General features: G+C 37.7%; 1 non-coding gene across 1 annotated transcript; it reads right to left on the bottom strand.

Annotated features, from left to right (window-relative positions):
- Positions 1-317: 317 nt before the first annotated feature.
- LOC126019946 (U6 spliceosomal RNA) lies at positions 318-425 on the bottom strand. The gene has a single exon (XR_007499549.1). It is a non-coding gene; the product is annotated as a U6 spliceosomal RNA (small nuclear RNA).
- Positions 426-17,797: the final 17,372 nt, after the last annotated feature.

A 17,797-nucleotide genomic window follows, 5' to 3' on the forward strand; every position in this document is an offset into this window, starting at 1 on the left:
TCAAGCAAGTCACATGTGCAAGGCAAGCAACTTCCCCACTATGCAATTCCTCCAGCCACCAGTTGTTGTTTAAGTCTATTACAAACATATTTTTATCAGAAATGTCCCCAAAAATATGATGGGACTAATTTCAGTGGTCAATCTTTAGTCCTGACCTTACATACAGTTGCTGACTTCCATTTATCTCTCTTCACTTGGGCATTTGGCCTCTACTCTAGATGACTTTTGTTCTTACTTATCTAACTCTTGTTCAACCTAGTCTTCTAGTTCCACAATAAGTCTCTTTATAAAGGAAAGTTGTAGGATTCAATTTATTTTTAAATATGGAAAGCTTCATAAATTTGCATGTCATCTTTGCTCAGGGGCCATGCTAATCTTTTCTATAATAGTCCCAGTTTTAGTATATGTGCTGCCAAAGCAAGCACAGGATTTAATATTTTTAATATTTATTTTTATTTAGTCACCTTGGAATTATAAAGTTATTCATGATTGGGTTTCAGGCATACAATGTTTTAATACCAATACACTTCCCTCTACCAATAAGTCCCCCATTTGCCTCCCACCTAGGTCTGCTTCTACTAGTGGCATTTTTTAAATATATAAATGTTTGCTCTGTGGTTTCCAGTACTGTTGCTGAGAGGGCTTAGGACATAACACTTTAATGCCTTTCAGAACCACTTCCTCCTCCAGGTTGAATGCTTTTTTTTTTTTTTTTTTTTTTTTGCTATAGGCATTCTCCACAGCCCCATCCTATCCAATCCTCTAGCCCCTTTAAGGGGCTTGTTTTTTTATTGAATATCAGTTCTCATGTCCTTTGTTTCTATTGCCTTTGGGTTTCAATTATTCCACCATCATGTTTCTTTATATCCCACATATGAGAGATTATTCTGCATTGGTATCTCTTCCTCTAACTTCACTAAGCATAATACTCTCTAGGTAAGGGTTCAATTCTTGGACTTACATTTTATTTATATGCTTAGCATATGTTATGTTATTTATGTTATTTATGTTATTTATGTTTGTTATTTATGTTGTGTTGTGTTGTGATGTGATGTTATGATGTTATATTTTATTATAGTATATTGTATTATGTTTTATTGTATTGTATTATATTAATTATATATATTATGTTGTATTATGTTATATATGTTAGGTTATGTGTTGTTTTGTGTTGTGTTATGTCATGTTATATCATGTCATATCATATCATATTATTATATACTTGCTTTCTACTTTAAATTAAGTGTAACCAGACCTCTCCCTTTAGTTTATACATTCATATCTAGCCAACACTCTATATCTCTATTTGAATCCCTAATAAATAACTCAATTTGTACTTACCTTACCTATTACAAATTTCCAGTTTTCCCCCCTAAACATTCAGAGGTATTTTTCATTGAATTTAATGTTGAGCCTATCCTTCCAGTTATTCAACTCAAACACACTAGATTGAAAATTTCTACCTTTTCCCACATCCATTAATTCTATATCAGTCATGGCCTCTAACTTGGCCTATATCTTTAAAAATATATCCTGAAAAATAAAAATTATTTTAAAAACATATATCTGAATTCTATTCCTTTTTAGCATTTCTATGGATACAATCCTAGACATCTAACTTCTTTTTCCTCCTACAAGCTATACCCTACACAAGAGTCAAAGCATCATGTCATATCTTGTCTCCTTCTACTTTTAAACCTCCAATAACTTCTAAGTTGAATTCCTGTATGTCTCAGTGCTTTGTCATCAGATAAACGATGATCTGTTATCTTTCTTACCCAAGAACTCAACACTCTATCATTCGCACTTTATTTTCTTCTCCTTGTCTCTTTGCCATTTTTTGACAAGCTATGCTTGCTTCTGCCTCTGGATTCTTGCCCTTTCTACATTCCTCTGCCTGGAATTATATTTTCCAAGATATTGGCTATACAGACTTTTTTACATACCATAGATCTTTATTGGAATGTTGACTTTTCACTGCATTGTGCCTGAACATCCCTCCTAAAGTTCAGCCTCTCAAATACATTTCCAGTCCCATGATCTTGTTTTTTAATTTTTCTCCTAACAATTATGCAATTTTCTAGATACTTTGGCTATATTAAACCATGGACTAAATGAAAACAGAATTCTTATTGGTTTCCTTGATTATCATCTCTCCAGAGTCTAGAACACTGTTATACTGTTCCAATGTACAATAGAAATTTGGATAGGTGAAGAATAAGGTTAGTAACTATAAGAAACAGAATTTAAGTTTCATCTCAGAGACCAACTTGCTTTCAAGATGGTACCTACCACAGCCAGGATGAAAATAGTCCCTCAGCCCTGTTTGAAACAGGTGCCTAAGATTCTCATTCTTTCTGGCTTCTAAAATATAATCTCATGACATAAAAGTTCCCAGTGCCCCTGCTGAGACCTCCCACTCATCTCTAACTTAGTCAATCCAAACAAACAGAACAGAATTGAGTTACTGCCCTGTGGATAAAAAAGCAAGTAAACAACTGTCTAAATTGCAATTAGCCATTCAAGAGAGCAAAGGGATTTTAAGATAAACCGAAATAACCACCAGTGACCCCTCTACAGGTATTAAGTCCACTAAGAAGGCTGCATCTCCTCTCAACTCACAGGGCTACTGGGAAACAAAAGCCCATTTGTAAAAATTAAACCAGATATAAATTTCCCCCTTCAGGGTACAGTTACCTAAATAGTGAATGTTCTGATGGGGCTAGAAATTTTATATTCATGCTCATAAAATTTAAAGCTTACTGAGCATGAGATCATATATAAAAGACTCTTCCATTGAGAGATAATTATTGAAAAATAAAATGCTGTCATTTTTTTCAACTGTTTTCTCCAGTGATAACTTAATTATTAAAGCATTAAAGTGATAACTTAATTATTAAAGCATCTTGTAACATGCTATAACAGCCACATCATAACTTAGTTTAATTCATCTTCCAAGGACTCTAGCATAAATAAATATTATAATATTATTCATGTACAATATATTCATATTCCTTCTGATTCTAAAGCTTAGGCCTTTAACTACTATGGAGATTACCTAAATCATCACTACATAAATTAAGAAGATTAAGAAGTTAAGGAGAAAAAAAAAAAAAAAGAAGTTAAAGAGCGGTAAGATTCGGTTACCCATTGACCTACAAGTTGAAATTTTCAGTATACAAAAAAAGGTAAAATAAAATTTAATTCTGATTTTAATTACTAATTATAAAAATACCTAATTTATTAATTTGATTAATTAATTTAATAATTACTAATTATAAAATATTTAATCCTGTTTTTAAGATGCCAATTGCTACCATCATAAATGTTGGTTAGGGGAAACTTCTTAAATAATCTAGCTAAGAATTCTTCATATAGTTAGAAAGATAGTTACAGAGACTTAGAATACAGGCTTTTCATCAGGGAGCCCTAGTTCAATCCTTTGCACAGCATAGTTCCCCAAGTACTATAGGGATGACAAAAAAGGCAGTTTTATGTGTAGAACACAGAGTAATCACCTTCAAATCATAAGGCAAAAGGAATTCCAAGGAAAAGAGTTTTACTTTGGACAAAAGAAGACAAAATTTTAAATTAACCAGTCATCTCTGTAAGTGCAAGTGCTCTAGCCTTCCATTAACATCCCCCACTCCCTCAAAGAGAACAATAACTGCTCCAGAAGAAGGGTTCACACACTAAACACTCATATATGGAATATTTAGAATAGTGAGGCAAGGAAGAAAAGGCCTGCTTTGAAGTTTTCTTGCATTTGGTCTGAATTCCTTCACTTCTTACCTTAATAGCAGAAATTCTTCACAATGGTAAAAAAAAAAAAAAAAAAAAACCTCCTGTTCAAGCTAAAAAGTCCCCAGGAAGCATAATAATCTACAAATCACCCCTTACGTTGTTGAGTTATTCACTTTGATTTCTCTTAACCCAGATGTATAGCATGTGGGTGTGGAATAAGGAGTGAGGAGAAAGTAGAGATTATTCTCAAAGCTGGGTTAGACCCAAGGGACAGGTCAGAGTGTAGGCCTGTTGCAGGATTAGCTGACCTGCTACAAATTAGAAAATAAAGTGAATGGTAAGAAAGAGGTCATCAAGAGAGGTAGCCAACTCAAATATGCTTAGACAAATAGGAAATTGAATCATGTCTCTGAATCAAATTCAAACAAATTTGTACAGTAGCTAATCCTATTGATATATCACCACCTTGTAAATTTAGAGTTTAGATAATGAGCTCAAATCCCTATGTCCTATAATGCTTCAGTCAGCTTTCTTAACCTCTCCCCCTGTGTGATCATAATAAACATACCTACTTCATGTATGTCTTTGTCACTGAGTGGAGTTAAGGTTTTCATTCAAAGACATCCTCCAAGAAGATATGATGCACCTAGCACCTTCAAATTTGAGCTTATTTTAAAATGAAAGCTTAACAAATGTGAATCATATATATGAAGCCATATAATAATAGAATGGAACCATGAATCACATATGATTTTTATCCTCCTAAGAAGGTGAAATAGACCAGGCATCAGGAGAGAGCACCATTACTTTGTGATGTGGAAATAGAAATTGGTACACTGTGACTGTAAGACAAGAAATACCAAAAGTGATAGAGAGCATATCCATCTCTTTGGACAAACATAGCAAAATACTATAATTAGGCGTCTAAGACGGCAGAAAGTTCTAGATCAAGGTTTGGCAAGGTCAGTCTCTGGCAAGCAAATCTCTTTCCATTTTGGAGGGAGTTTCCTTATTATTGTGTACTCCCATGCTAGAGAGAGAAAAAGAGAAATTTCTGGAGCTCCTACTTATAAAAACATTACATTCCTATCCATTCAGGTTCCAATCCTTAATGATTTTATTTAATCTTATTTTTTTTTTTTGGTTTTTGGGCCACACCCAATGACGCTCAGGGGTTACTCCTGGCTATGCTCTCAGAAGTTGCTCCTGGCTTGGGGGACCATATGGGATGCCAGGGGATCGAACCGCAGTCCGTCCTAGGCTAGCGCTGGCAAGGCAGGCACCTTACCTCTAGCGCCACCACCTAGCCCCTAATCTTATTCTTTCCTTATAGATCCTATCTCAAAATGCAGTTGCCTTAGGGGTTTGGGGATGACACTTGGCAGAAGAGGTGGAGGGGAAGGGTTGAAGACAGATGCCATCTGTCCATAACAAGGAGAATGACCCTTTCCCACTTTGAAAATTCAAACTTCAAGCTTCAGTCAATAAATCTCTGTTGCTTCAAATTATCCATTGTGCATAATGTTGCTATGGCAGCCCCAGGAAACAAATACAACATGTAGAATGCTTGTACATGGTATATGGATTTTATACGTGTCAGGTGTTATTATTGTAACTCACACACAATTCGTTCTATGGCCTCAAAAAAATTCAACAGCAATTTTTTTCCCTTCATCTCTTGGCTACATTTTACTCTCTATTAGTGGCTCAAGACTCTGAACTTGGATTGGCTCACTCTTAAGGAGCTCTCAGAAATTCTCATCTCAAATGCTGCCATAAAGAATTTCCATATGCTCCTCCCAACCATTAGTACCCCAGATTTACTCTTCTTAAGTTCAGTAACACACAGTTCTATTCTCTGACCAAAGACATACAGTAGATCTAACAAATCCCAGAACTACTTGAAGGACAGAAATTGAACACATATTGAACACATATATCTTTTGAATATTTTATGGGTATTTTCTTTAACTGATGTAACTCTCTATATATTCTTCTACTATGATGTTTCTATCCACTTTTCATCTTGTCTTTTCTTTGTAAGCTGTTTAGTAAGGATTGTTGGTGGAAGTGCCCCTCAGTTTGATTCCTATGATTGAACTATGTCATGGAAACTGCTGGTCTTGTTCCCATTGCCTCCAGATGCACCAATAACGCTTCATGGCATTGATCCTTGTTTGCATAGACACATTAAAATGGGAAAACACCATACATACAGATAAGTTCTTATCTAATAAATCTCAGTACAATGAACCTTACACCCTGAACATTGATATAATGACCTGGCACAGGCCTCAGAAGAATGGGCATCCTCCATTCACGCCGGAACCAGGCAAGCTATCTACGAAACATCCAAGGTCTTTTATAGCAACAGCTGGAAGCAGTCCTCTACCAGGAAAGACTCTACCAAGGGTCTGACATCGACCTCCTAAAAAGAGACTTCCGTTTACACTGAGAAGACTTGACAACAACAATGACCTGCTCTACAGGACATGGTTCTCTCTATTGCCCCATAAGTGTGAGGTGAAATGAGAGGATGCTCCGCACCATCCTGACTACAATATGGGATATGCAGACTCCAGGATCTTTAATACAGAAGCATGATACCAACAACAACAGAGACTAAGTGAGGAATGGAGGTGTATTGCCACTACAGAGGATGACTTGAATTGGACAAACTAGTGTGCCTGGAGCCTAGAGTCAGTCCTGTGCCAGGAAACTTCAGGGGTAGGGTCTCCTTGTATTTAGACCATAATTTGCCTTCCAGATCCCTTATGTTTTGGTGGGCCTATGCAAACAAATGCCACTTTAATACCATTTTTTACTATGTTCCCTTGACTCCAATCCTTAAGAAGAACAACCCACTAAAACTTTTGAGGCTAACTTAAACTAGTAAGCATGTGCATGGAACTAGAGAAATGTACTTTGCCCTCAATGTTTAAGGAGTTACATAAGTCTAATGTCTTTAGATTATATTGTGTGCTGCTAAGAAATAGTATGTACTACAACTGGGGATTTGAGGGACAAAGTAATTGTATTGTACATGAGTTCACTTTTGTTTTTCTTAATGTTCTTTGGCTGAAAGTTCAAGGCTGGGATATCATCGATGGGACTACCGAGAATTCTGTTTATGGGTGATTGGGCTTCCACTGTAACTTTACCCTGTCCTCTTTCTTTGCATCTTTGTTGTCATAATTAAAATAATAATAAAAAAATTAAAAAAAAATTACCCAAAACACTTATTTATTTCCCAGAGGTTCCCACAAAAGTCCTAGAATTGAATCTCATTGGCTGGATAAAGTCATATATCAGCTCTAAAGCAATAATTGTAACCATAAAGATATAGAAGTTTGGTCTCTGCTGCCATGAAAAAGTCAAATGCACTTCAAAAGACAAAGATGATTTGAAAAAAGACCTTAAAATCCCTGATCAGCATTGCTTTTTTTCAAAGCAAGTAACAATGTAATTGTTATTACATTTATATTGAATAGAAAAAAATGGGGGGTGTTAGACATATAGGATAGGGAATGAGACATTTGCTTTGCAGATAGCTAGACCCAGTGTGATCCAAAGCACTGAATATAATTCATGACTTACTATGACCTACCCTGATCACAGGGCCAGGAATACCTCCCCAATATCAGTCAGCATAGAATGAAGAGACATGATTGAAAGATTTCCTTCTATAGTTTTTCCCTTAAAGAATCTATTGATGGGGCCAGCGAGGTGGTGCTAGAGGTAAGGTGTCTGCCTTGCAAGCGCTAGCCAAGGAAGGACTGTGGTTCGATCCCTCGGCGTCCCATATGGTACCCCCAAGCCAGGGGCGATTTCTGAGAGCTTAGCCAGGAGTAACCCTTGAGCATCAAACAGGTGTGGCCCCCGAAAAAAAAATCTATTGATGATGTGAAGTAAAGATGACAATATCAAGGGAAAACCAGAGTACAAATGAGACTTAAGCAAACGTTACATGAAATTTCATAAATTTTATACACATCTATAAACTTCCCATTATGTATATTATACCATACTAGTAAGAATTACTGATAGCAAACAAGAGAAACAGATTAAATACATAAAAACAACTTGAACAAAAATGAATTTTGGGGGGGGCCAAAGAGATAGCATGGAGGTAGGGAGTTTGCCTTTCATGCAGAAGGTTATTGGTTCCAATCCCGGCATCCCATATGATCCCCCAAGCAGACCAAGAGTGATTTCTGAGCATAGAGCCAGGAGTAACCTCTGAGCACTTCCAGGTGTGATCCAAAAAAAAAATGAATTTGGGGAAATATCTGATGGCTTAAAAGATAAAGTAAGGCTGTAAAAAATAATATGGGGAGGAAAAAGCAATGCTGACCTTAAATAAAATCTCTCCTGTGATCTACCAGTCAGAGGACAAGGAAGATAGATTTCTTCAGTCTTCATCTGCATCTAAACTGGAATTGAGACCCTGTCACCTGCCTATTTTGAGTCCCACACCCAAATGAGGTATTGAGAATTTGAGTCAATGGAAAGCAAGATCCCAAATGAATTTCTCCTAAATGATATTTGCAGAAGTGGTCATGCGTCAAGCAAGGAAGAGAATCTTTCAGAACCTGCAAAATCCAGTGATCTCAGCACTCGTAAAGGCAATACCATGACCTTAGAAGGAAAATTACTGGAGCACATCAGAAAGTTCCCCAACAGAGGACAAGACAACCCAGATGATACAGACAGGAACAGAAGGGCAAGAGTTGAGAAAAAAAATTCCAGAAAACATAGCAGGACCAACGACAGGGGGAAAGAAATAACTTTGGTTGAGTAAAAGAGGGAAGGTTTTTCTAAATTCAAAAAATTTTGGTTTTGTTTTGGTTTTTTTTTTCTTTTTCAGTAGCATCTCGGTGCCTCAAAGATCATCTTTAAAAACAGCTGTTACCCAACAACTACTTAAGGCTTGAAATAAAGGAAAACATTCCCACGCCAACTCTGCACTCAAAATAGAAGCTGCAGAGATATAAAAATACCAAGGCCACACTAGCAGCCTGAGTTGAAGCTTTTTAGGGAACAAATGGCTCTGTGGGCTCCTGAAGTCCTCACTCCTCCTCTTCACACCATTGTCACTTTCTCCTGGGTGCCCACACTCAGGGTAGCTGGGAGAAAAGGAGGCTAAGCTACCATCTGGAGCCAGAGCCCGCCCTCTGCTCCAAGCCCCTGCAAACGTGCTCTTCCCAGGAACAGCAAAGTGCCAACACCAGGAAACTTGTTTCTAGCATTTATTGAGCATTTAATAGGGCTAGAACTATTCTAAGAATTCCACTAAATAAAGCCTCTAAAACCAGCTCTGAGTATGCTGCATTAATTCCTATTTGACGGACCTAGAAACTCAGTCAAGTGCCCCATGCCATTAAGCATCCATTTATTGGACCTTTCACATCAGGGCAAAGAAACATACCTGAATTTCTGAAAACATTTTTGGGGGAAGGCATCAATAGAGAGGAGGTAGGAAACACTCTAGAAGTTAAATACTCCCACAGTGCCAGATTTTTGCAAGTATCTGCTAAGTCTAGAAAACAACAAACCTGGGGCCGGACAGATAGCACGGAGGTAAGGCGTTTGCCTTTCATGCAGGAGGTTATCGGTTCGAATCCCGGCATCCCATATGCCCCCCCCCCCCCCGTGCCTGCCAGGAGTAATTTCTGAGCCTGGAGCCAGGAATAACCCCTGAGCACTGCCGGGTGTGACCCCAAAACCACAAAAAAAAAAAAAAAAAAAGAAAGAAAAGAAAACAACAAACCTAACATTTATTCAGTGAACGTACAGTGTAAATGTGTATCTAAAAATGAGCAAAATGGACTGGTCATTTCCAAAAGAGTTTTTAGGATGGATACCAGGAGGTCTTAAAAATATGACCAAAGATGGAGGCACATGTGCCCCCAGGATGCAGTGCCCACTCAGACAATAGCAAGGCTTGTCCTTGCTTCACAACCCGCCTATCTATGGCTGCTGTGGGCAAGTAGTGGCTGGTACCAGGTCTGTCAGGAGCTGTCTTGAAGAGTAGATGAGTGTAGCATGGAACTACAGCAGAATGGCTCTGATAAAAATTTATGGATTTGCCTTACACGTGGCCAACCTCAATGCCCAGCATCCCATGTGCCCCACCCTACCCCTGAGCCTTCCAGGAGTGATTTCTGGGCATCAAGCCAGAAATAACTCCTGAGCACCATCAGGTGTGCCCCCCCCAAAAAAAATTTATTAGCCAATTAAAAGAAAATGATCAAAATGAGGACTAAATAAATACATAGCACAGGAGGTATGGTGTTTGCCTTATATACAGTGCACCCCAGTTTTATGTTCAGCATTGCATTTGGTCCCCCGAGCACTGTAGGAATCATTCCTGAGCACAGAGTCAGGAATAGTCTCTGAAGGTCAAAATGATAAATGTTGTTATATATACTCATACATGTATTTTTTTAATTCTCTGTGTGTATACAATCATCATTTTTTAATTGCCTGATTCTTGGCAAGCGTGAAGTCACTTAAATGTCTCAACAGCCCAAAGAAGTAAATACCATTTGTTATCCCCAGATGACAAATGAAGAAATGGAGGCTCCCAGAGTTACGTAACTGCCTTTGGTGAGGCTTGCTCAGCTAATGTATGCTTTCAAGGCCATTATTCTGCACTGCAAGTAGGAATACTACTAGTAGCAGTATTATTAGTGCTATTAACTTTAATGAGTATGTTTAGCCACTGAGATTATTGCTATTAGAAATAATATCATTGCTAACAGTATGCTTCGTCTTTAATTGAATAGGCTTCATAGGCAACCACTGTGAATGAGAATCAAAACAGCACCATCTAGTAATGTGGTCAAATCTGGGGCAAGTTACTGGACCTCGCTGGGCTCATTTGCTCATTCACAAAAGAAGCATAACAGTACTTTATCATGAGCTTAAGATGTGGATTAAAATTAGGTCATTGGTTACAAGTGCTTAGTTAGAGCAGAGATAATCTATGAAAAATGTTTTCAGCAATGCCTCGTGTGGAGGCGTTAAACAAAATATTACTACCTTTCTTTTTTCAGTAGGGAAATTAAGGTAAAGGATTGCACGCATTCTCTGAAGTTGCACAACTAATATAAAATGTAAAGTATCTCATGCTTTTGCCTGTCAGAGTGGGAGAAAGTGGGTGACCATGGGGTGGGGGAGTTTGCAGAGATCAGCAATGATGCTCTTTAGATGATTATTACAGATTATTACAGAGGAACTTCTAAGAGCAATCAATGTTACTGGTAAGAGTCCCCTTGATACATCTGTAGAAGGTAAAATGATGCACAGTCTCACCCCAAAATTCAAATAGGTGAATTGACAGAAATGTACAAATTTCCAGGATTCTCAGACACCTGTGTTCCCCCTCCCCATCTAGAAAGATTCCTGGCAGGAATTCCTTGATGGATAAACACCCCCAAGCCTCACTCCATACTTAGAAAGAAAACTCCCAAATTGGTTAGGACAATAATTCTCACTTCTATTTCTGAATCATTAGCCTGGTGTGGGAAGGAATATAATTTTTAACTCTCTTCACAAGGGCTCTGAATGCAGAAAGCTGCCATACTCTGAAAATGCTAAATTACTAGGACTTGTCCAGAGTCCCCAGGTCAATTGAAATCTAGACATGATTGACCCCAAAAAATGATCCCACCAAAGATATTCCCTGACTCCAGGCAATGTTCTTTCTACCTTCCATAGAACCTAAAAAGAATCTTAAGTAAATCATCAACTTTTCAAATGTTTCCAGTTATTAAAAATAAGAATTATATAGAGAAAGAGAAAACAAGATGAAAAAATACTACGATGGGCCAGGGGAGCTCTGTGAAAATAGACATTCTCTTTTAAACTCCTTTTTAATATTTTCCAACTTTTCTACAATAAAATAGAGCATTGCTGAGAGGAAGCAGTAAGCTTGATAGCTGTCATTTTGTATTTTAGTTTCCTAAATGTTGCATTTAGAAGCTTATCCCATTTTGTTTCTATTTTTCCTGGCTTCTACTTAAAAAAAAAGAACAGAAAGAAAAATAGAAAAATGTTAATGGAGGGTTTTTTTGTGGTGGGGGAGAAAAATGAATTTGCTTAAAAGTGAACCAAAGCAAAGCTAGGAAGGAAAAACTGTGATATTTGATTAGCAACACTATGAAAAATTACAGCTGCTGACCTAGAAATTTTGAACTCCTCTATTGTCCTTGAAAAGATAAAGAAATGAATGGTGCAGCCTTGGATGATTTAATAAGACATATGTTTTCAGATGCTAGGTGCCTTTATCAAAATGCCATTAAGAAGGGGGCCAGGAAAGACAGTAAAAGCCTGCATCCTGGGGGTGTGATAACAAAAGAATGATGATCAAGCCTTATGTCTATCTAGCACTTTCCAGTTTTCAAAACCCATTTATTATAATTAGCAATTGGAAAGCACCCAAATGGCCAACAACAGGGGAATGGCTAAACAAACAGTGGTCGATTAACTCAGATGGCGTACTTCATAAAGAAAGACAATGGTGAATTGCCGACCGCGCTGATTCTGGAAATATCTGCATGACCTCATATTAACTAAGAAAAAAAAAAATGAAGCCTGAAGTGGTGCCTTGGGACTCCAACAAGGCACTTTAAAAGGCCCATCACATTAGCTCCTTGGACAAGATGGAGACGGGAGGGCTTCATTGTTCCAGAAAAGAGCTGATGTCAAATTACACTTCCAACCAGCAGTGAGCTGAGTAGTATTTCACAAGACAAAAGCCAGTCCCCTATTTATACAGATAATGCATTTCTGCTTTCTTTTTTTTTTTAAAGCCTGCGTTAGGAAATTAACTTTATATCATGGAAAGGATTCTTTTATCAGGGATGGAAAGAAAATAGGAACTCTCTCTTATGTCTTGCCTTCTTCACATAATCGTTTTATATTTATGCCAAGCAATTCATATAGCCTTTTATTGTGCTCTTATCATTCACTCTGAAAAAAAAAAACATGAAAATCCGGGGGCTTAAGTCCAGAATGAGTTTTATCATTTTTGAAAATAATGTATTTCTTTTAAGGGGAAAAGACACACCCACCAAGGCTTGAGAATTGTACCAGATAGTGCTGAGGGTTAAGAAAAACATGCACCGGAGCCTTCAAGATTTCTCCCTGCCTCATTTTATTTGGTCTCAGTTTGCACTTAGTATCAGATTAAGCTTATTATCAAATTAAAGGATATTTTCTATTTTCCACACAAAGTTAGCAAACCATGTCAAGGTCTGAGAGTTGTGGCCTTGTCCTGGTTCCATGTGACACAGGTGCCATTTTGGTAAAGAAATTCAAGTGCATTTGAAAAATCTCACATTTGTTCTCAAAAACTGCTTATTCTATCTTGTGTTGGATGTTAAAATAAGATAAATAATAATGAAGTATGGTGAAGATAATATACTACTTTAAAAGTAAAACATTTTCACTCTGAAGGCTTCTTTTATCACTGGGATTTCAAGATTTTGCTCAACAGAAGATTATATATTTTTTAGTCCCTACACTAAGTGAAAATGTAGAGGATTAGACCATCAAACTTGTAAATGGCAAAGAAGCCAAGAAAGGGAGTGTTATATTATCTTGGCTCCAGAAACAAAATTCTAGAATAGTCTTTGCCAAGTTATAAAAGTATGTTTACTTGTCTCCAGGTAATGAGGATAATATAAAGCTTTCCAATATTATTCCAAAAGAATATTTCTTCTTAGAATGTCAAAAAGAAGAGAAATTTGGGGTTAGCTCTGTTTCATTGACTTGAAGGAGAATGTAAGCAAAATATTACTTATGGTTGGAGGAAAGGGTCCAGAGCAACCAATAAGAGCACTTTTAGTCTCTTATCTGCAAACCTCTTCAGAGATCTGGTCAAAAAGATCTTATTATCGAAAAGATCTTGTTTAGATGGAAGTAACTCTCACTTTAAATATTTCTATCTGTGGTTATGAATTTAGCATTTATATTCAAGATCATATTTTTTAACTTTTTAAGTAAATTTACCATTACTTTAGTAGTTACTCATGATTGGATTTCAGGTCTATCTTTCAACAACAGTCCCCTCCCCAGTGTATACTTCCCTCCACAAAAGCTCTTCCTTTCCGTTTTACCCACTGACTGCTTTGCCTCCATTCTCAACCTTGTATTTAGCATGTTCCCCTTCTTGTTTCCTTCTTATGGCCACCATATTCTGCCAGTTTGGCCTTCTATTTCCTGGTCATATTTATGTAATTTTCTCTTGTGGGCCTCCTGGAATAACCAGAGGGCCATATGTCTCCAGTTGAGAAATGCTGGTAAGATGGAAACAGCGAGAAGATGAATGAAGTGAGATGGCTCAGTGTGTGGAATATTTCTAATGCTTAGAACTTTGCAAATATAAGTTACACTCATAGATAATAAATTCACTTTTGAAAGAGGTGTTTTTATACACTGGAAATTACTTGGGAGAAAGTAGAAAAAAATTATACCCTCAAGTGATTGGAGGCAAGGTGTGCCTTCAGGATCCCTTTTAATATTTTCATTTTTTTTTTTTTGGTTTTTGGGCCACACCCGGCGGTGCTCAGGGGTTACTCCTGGCTGTCTGCTCAGAAATAGCTCCTGGCAGGCACGGGGGACCATATGGGACACCGGGATTCGAACCAAACACCTTTGGTCCTGGATCAGCTGCTTGCAAGGCAAACGCTGCTGTGCTATCTCTCCAGGCCCAATTTTTTCATATTCTAATTCTGATTTGTACTGAGCATGTGAAATTGATTTTGTACAAGTATAAGTGAAGTTTAATAAACATTTAATAAACATTTCTATTTAGCTCTACCTACTTCCTCATACCATAAAAATGTATATGCATATGAGTAAATAATAATCTAGTTCAAGAAAAATATAAATAATTAAAGGTCAATTCTGAGATCAAAGAACTGTATGAGAATGCAGGTTACTTGAGATTTTATGCAGTTACCAAATAAACTGTAATGGGGGGGCGGAGAGATAGCATGGATGTAGGGCATTTGCCTTGCATGCAGAAGGACAGTGGTTTGAATCTCAGCATTTCATATGGTCCCCTGAGCCTGCCAGGAGTGATTTCTGAGCGTAGAGCCAGAAGTAATCTCTGAGAGCTGCCAGGTGTGACCCCCCCCCAAAAAAAAACTGTGATGGGCATTTGAGCCCCCAGCTTGCCAAAGCAAAAAGAAAATTATAGTATAGCCTAGATATGATCAACATGGATTCAATCCCCAGCACCCCAACAAGTCCTCTGGATATGATTAACCTGCAATAAAATCTCCAGCACCCAGTCAGATCATCTGAGTCCTCTTAGAAGTAATCCTTAAGCATAGAGGCAAGAATAAGCCCTGAGAACCAGGTATGATCCGGAAACAAATCAGAGAGAGAGACAGAGAGAGAGAGAGAGAGAGAGAGAGAGAGAGAGAGAGAGAGAGAGAGAGAGAGAGAGAGAGAGAATATAACTCATCACTTGATTCTTAATGCTTCAAGAAAAAAAATTATCCAAAGGTCTTCAGGAAAAGGAAAACTTCTGGCATTCAGCCCTGAAGAGAATTGTTCTTACTTGACAGGGATGGGGTGGGGGACTGATTGGGGTCACAAAGGTTCTCCATCACGAAAACATACAGCAAATAGAATAATGTGAACCTTGAAGTGCTCTTAGTGCATGACCTCTGGACACAATGCAGCAAAAACAATTGTGTGCAGACTGGGGAAATAAGATTCCAATTTTTAATGGCATAGGTAACCCTACAATTGAATAGCTCAGCTAGATGTTTGAAATGGAGTCATGGACATATGACCCACATATGACATAACTTTCAGACCATCCTTTATCCTCATTTCCCAAAATCATTTAAGAGTTTGAGATTAGATGCTATGCTAAGAGGTGGTCTTCCTTTAAGTGGTAAACATTTCCCTATTGCTTTATTTATTTTTGTCTTTGTGCCAACCCAGCAAGGCTGAAGGGTTTACTCCTGACTCTGCACTTGGGAATTTCTCCTGGATGTTCTCAGGGGAATCCATATAGAATGCCAGGTATATTGAGCCCAGATCAGCTGCATGCAAGGCAAGCATTTTACCCAGTGTATTATTTCTCCAGCCTTTTCCTCTTGTTTTAACTCCTTTTCTTTAATGCCCAAGATACTTACTCAGAACCTTCTTTTCTGTTTCACTTCACTAACTCTCACCTACAGCCTCTACAGAAGCTCACTTTTCCCTTTGTGGTACAAGGCAGCTTGTATGACATGTATCCTCCCACTGGCAACTAAATTAAGACATCAAAATCTTGTCACATCAGGCATCTAATAATCACTAGTTGTTTGCTAGCACTGTTCATTTGGGATGAATTTTAAATTCTGATCTTGAAAGAAGGCTGCCTTGTTTCATGAACAGTCATAGTCAATTCAAATGCCTTGATTGTAGCTGAATGCAGGATGTTGCTAAAACACGGGGATTATGTGACTTTGTCATCCATTACACTCATTTAGCATTGACTCTTTGAAGAGTTGGTGTTCTTCCAGGCAATGACCAACTGGCCAATGTGCTTGGAGGCAGCTCAAAAGAAAACCTGGAGAAAGAAAGTATGTGATCTTTCATAATGGAAGCCCTCTCCTTCTCTCATCTACCTTCCTTTGGATCATTTTTTCTTCTTTTAACCCATATTTAGATTTCCTCTTTATTCAAAAATTAAAACCTCTAAGTTCAAGGACCTCATCTACCTTGTCATCTCCAGAGATACACAAAGTCTGGCATTATAGTCAGCAGTAAATGTGTGCTGGATGGGTTGCAAAAATTATTGAATAACTTTCCCAGCTCATAGTAGGGAATTGTTGGAGGTTTGGGTGTGTTGTCCTTCACTTTTGTCTCTTCCTCTTTGAAAGGTGAGATTTGAGTCCATGCTCTTAAGAATGGGATATTCCCTCTCATAATAGAGAAGCTAGTAGAGTCCTTTGCTACCCAACATTCTATGGGCATAAAGTTTTGTTCCTGTCCATGGAGCCTCCTGCCCTGGGTGAATGAAAGTTATGTGTGTGTCTCCATTGAAAACCTTAAAAATGTAGGTGTACCTCCTTCAATGACCCTTTGATCTTATTCTAATAACTAGTTTCTGAGTCAACCTCTTATGTGCAGGCAGTAAAGAGAGCAGGAAGGTGAAGAGCTATTTTTCATCTAGCTTGGGTAACTGCAAACCTGGTAATTCCAACAGAGTGCTCAATACTGGAAACCAAACTTTTTATTTTATTTTATTGAGACAATTATAATCTACAGAATCCTTTATAGTTGAATTTCAGATATATAATGAGTCAGGGCCTTTCCCACCACCAGTGTCAACCTCCCTGAACCAATGGACCCAGAATGCATCTTATACCACCACTCTTTGCCCCCTGGCCTGTCAGTATAACAGGCCCCTTTAAGTTTAGATGTTAAAGTTTAAGTCCCTTGATTATATTATCATTGGCTTTGCCTTGTACATTTATTCTGTCCTTATTTATTTCCCCATCAATGCATCTAAGACCACTTGGTCCCTGGCCCTCAGCCTTTATTTCTTTCCTCTTAGTTTTATAGGAAAATGTAGGAATATGTGGTAAAATAAACTAATCCCTGTCCCAAGGCTCTATGAAAAAGACAAGATCCCAATTTAAAAGATAAGAGATAAAAAATACAATAAAAAATAGATCTGTGTGAGGCAGGTTCCTTTTTGTTTGTTTGTTTGTTTGTTTTATTGGTTGGTTGTTTTGGTTTGCTTTATTTTGGTATATTGGTTTTTGGTTTTTAGAGAGTTTTTTGTTGTTTTGTTTTGTTTTTATTTTGGTTTTGGTTTTGGTTTTGTTTTGTTTGCATAGGCACAGCAAAATATGGGGAAAATAAAAAGGAAAAATCTTTGGCATAAAAAAGGGAGAACTTACCTATGCAGCATCCTGGCATAAGGCCAACTATTACAGGCTTCAGGCATACTTTGTTGTCCAACCCCAAAGTCTTTCTTGTAGTCACAGTAAAATGTCTCCAGAATCACAGTTGTCACAGTCAGGTTTCTGTAGTT

Source organism: Suncus etruscus, chromosome 9 (genome assembly GCF_024139225.1).
Source record: "Suncus etruscus isolate mSunEtr1 chromosome 9, mSunEtr1.pri.cur, whole genome shotgun sequence".
Lineage (NCBI taxonomy): Eukaryota > Metazoa > Chordata > Mammalia > Eulipotyphla > Soricidae > Suncus > Suncus etruscus.